Source organism: Cibotium barometz, chromosome 29 (genome assembly GCF_041138505.1).
Source record: "Cibotium barometz isolate CiBa-2024 chromosome 29, ASM4113850v1, whole genome shotgun sequence".
Classification (NCBI taxonomy): Eukaryota; Viridiplantae; Streptophyta; class Polypodiopsida; order Cyatheales; family Cibotiaceae; genus Cibotium; species Cibotium barometz.
In genome coordinates, this window is record NC_141074.1 from 38,230,440 (window position 1) to 38,233,867 (window position 3,428).

The 3,428-nt window shown below is 49.0% G+C and overlaps 1 non-coding gene across 1 annotated transcript; it reads right to left on the minus strand.

Annotated features, from left to right (window-relative positions):
* Nucleotides 1-2,560: 2,560 nt before the first annotated feature.
* On the minus strand, nucleotides 2,561-2,690 carry LOC147622137 (U4 spliceosomal RNA). The gene has a single exon (XR_015269741.1). It is a non-coding gene; the product is annotated as a U4 spliceosomal RNA (small nuclear RNA).
* Nucleotides 2,691-3,428: the final 738 nt, after the last annotated feature.

Consider the following 3,428-nt stretch of genomic DNA (forward strand, 5'->3'; position numbering starts at 1 on the left):
TCACTTGCAAGTGCATATATCACTTTCAAGTGCTTGGACCACTTGCAAGTGCTTAAATCACTTGCAAGTGCATATATCACTTTCAAGTGCTCATCAAGATCTTCAGCAATTCTACCTAACCATTCTATGTATAGAGGCTGGGATGCAACCTCAGTCGGTTTTGCAGGGTGATTAGACACTGTCAAGGTGTAGGAGTCAACAGCATGCTCTGTTTGTCCATATAAGACAGAAACACCGTAATCGGACATGAACTTCCTGACTTTGCGATTCAAACCTCCCGGTTGAGCCTTCACATTCTCCAAGACCATACCACCCACCACAGCCCATGCAATCTTGTGACTTTCGGGTTGAGCTTTAGCAGCTGCACAATTCTCAAAGGCAAACCCCCTAGCAAACTTTGTCATTAGTTCCCCATTAGAGGGGGCAGCCTGGTACACTTTCTGATACAAAAGACGACAAGCGTCGTATAGGTGATCCTGCACCATATGCAGGAAGACCTTTGTCTTCTTCTTTTCAGGAACTTTGAAGACAGTCAGTCAAATCCTCGACAGTAAGGTCTTTGGGCAGCTTGCCCTCCATGCTCAAGCCGTACTCAGCATGCAACTCAGCTGCTGAGTGGCAAAAACGGGAGAGCTTTACGTACTCAGATGACGCTGTCAATAAGAGAACAAGCAAACGTTAGTTCTCAAGGGGAGCATGCATTGACAGGGAAAAAATGTGCAAACAAAAGCCAATGGAGGAGATGTGTAAGAAGGATATGTGCATGCAGCAGACATGGAAGAGGAGCACAATACCTTTCCGAGCGGACTTTCCTGTTGGGGGCCGCATGTTGTCTGGGAAGCTGCACCTTGCTCTGGCATCGGTGAAGGGGTCTACACGACTGAGTCAGCATCCGCAAAGGGTCTCTTGCACCTCCTAGGGGGGGTGTTCTTCTTGGGGGTGGGATCACTCTCTGCGCACACGGCTGTGAAACGGTGAAACCGTGAGTGATGCGAGGCAGCAGAGGGATGAATGGGCAGGAAGCTCGCTTGGTAAGAGGGAATGCAAGAACGGAGCAGAGGGAGAAGAGCAGTAGAGGGAGAAGGGGGGCGCGTGCGACGACAGGCCAAATCAATGCATGCTTAAAGGAGGGTGGCCCGTTTCCTTTTCATGATGGCCCACTATTTAATATATTAAGAGAAGGGGGGCACCAAATCATTGCATGCTTTGAAGAGGGGGGCCCAATTAATATTATGATGGTCCACTACCACTATTTTCCATATTACTAATTTGAGAAACACTAAACTTCCCTCCTTTTAGGGGCTATTGGTGGTACCACCAAAAGGTGAAAAAAGTGGTACCACCTATACATGGTTTCACCCTGCCACCGCCATCCTCCAATTCTACGAATCCCACATCGCCTTTCCCAATGACATCACTGTCAAAGAGGCACAAGAGGCTAAGGCCTTATTCTTCTTCTCCAAATTCTCGGTAATAGCTGCCCCCTGAAGGAGACCCCATCGATGACGATGATGACAACAAGGTTGAGTACCACTCCACTAGTGGAGACAACCATGCCCCCACCCTCGACTCCAGCAACAACATCCTAACCCACACCTCCCATCCCACCCAAGCTCCGGCTAACCCACCCCCCACTAGTGCCCACCAATACTACCTCCAACCACCCACACTCCACGCCAAAATCCTATCAGGCACCAGCTTCTCCACTTCAACCTCTTCAGCCGCCATCCTATCCCTCACTCGATACCACACCATCTCGTGTTCCCTCGCCACCCCCTTCCCCAACACCACCGTCACCCTCTTCCTCCCTCCATCTCGGATTGGGCCCATCATTGCTACCTAAACATCGCCCTTCTACATCGGCATGCCCACGTCCTATCTTCGATGCCTCGCTCGGCACCACCCCCTCCACCTCAACAACCCCAACCCGCCAACCTGCCTTGACCCACCCCCCTAGACCACATTAGCAAGATGAGGTAGATCCCGCCCTCAATCCCCTTAGTTGGCGCGATCCTTTGGATCACACAGTGAGTCTGACGATGCCACCTCCATCTTGCTCCGTCGCCAGGCTACAACAACCGCATGGACATTCATGTCCTCCGGCTCTACATCCACGCCAAGCAGGATGCACGGAAGAAAGCATGTTGGCCCAAATGCATGCATTCATGGCCAAAGATGATGAGGTATGGCTATAGTGGAGAGAGAGAGAGCGCGCGAGAGCGAGCAAGCTTGGCAAAGACAAGATGGTGTGTAAGAGTTGTTTCTATTGTGCCCACGTCCGCCTAGTAGCCTTTTTAGGGTTTGTTTGCCCATGATGCAGCGGGGCAAAATCTTAGCAGTCCATCACACAAGGGATCCAAACACGCAACGGTAGAAACCGTGTCTCTGCTAAAAGACCGTCCTCTTATTAAAAGGACATATAAGCGGCAGCAGGCCGTTTTCGCTCTGTCACAGCAGCGAGCGAGAGACCAGCAGCTGGCTGGAGGGAGAGAGAGAGACCCCAGCTGCATGTCCGCCGACTAGCCTTTCCTTTTTAGGGTTTGTTTGCGAGGCACACGCAGAGCGTGCACCTTCCAAAAATTCTCCACGGCCCAGGGGCCGAGGAGGGGGTTTGGAAATAGTTTTCAACCAGCAATTGACGCGTCTCGGGAAACCCTCACTAACTGCGTCATTGCCCCAAGCGCAAAGATGGATTGTATGACAGGCCCCTCAAGCTCTTTATACGTGACCTGTGGGCGGTGCTCCCCTCGTTGGAATTAACCTATGGGATAGGTTAACCTTATAAAACGCCTATATTCTTGGCAGGACGATGGGCACGTGTTTGTGTGGGGAAGCTTTAAGGGGGATTATCTATTGTAAATTTCACGCTTTCAAAATTTGCATATATCCTCATTCATCAGACAGTTAAGCTTGGAATATGTGTATGAATTCTAATTTGGTTATCAGACTCCAAAGATTTGGTTAGTGAGATGATTAAGGTTCCAAGATAGGCATGTTTAAGAGATGCCTTACGCCAACCATGTGTGGGTCCAAAGCTAGACTAGCATGTGAGGCAAGTTATATATTTGCAAGCTTTGTAGGATAATACCACGCATGCTGTGGAGCGTGTGTGCAATGTTGACTACTACAAGGTCCTCTAGGGATGAAGTGGCCTCATACTCTAGTGCTTCACCCATCTAACTCTTACATGGTTGAAGGTGGTCTAGTGTAGCATAACTATAGCTTGGTTGTGCGTCCACCAAAGATTTTTCCCTGTATGTTATCTATGTATAGATGTAGCTCAATTGGGACATGGTTATGTAGATCTATAACACATATCTTTAAATGTTAAGTCCTTTCACATTTTGTCTTGACATTCTATTATACATGCATAAAATCTCTCTTTAAACTTTGTAACATTGTCTCTTCCTCCTAGTGGGTCGTGCAAG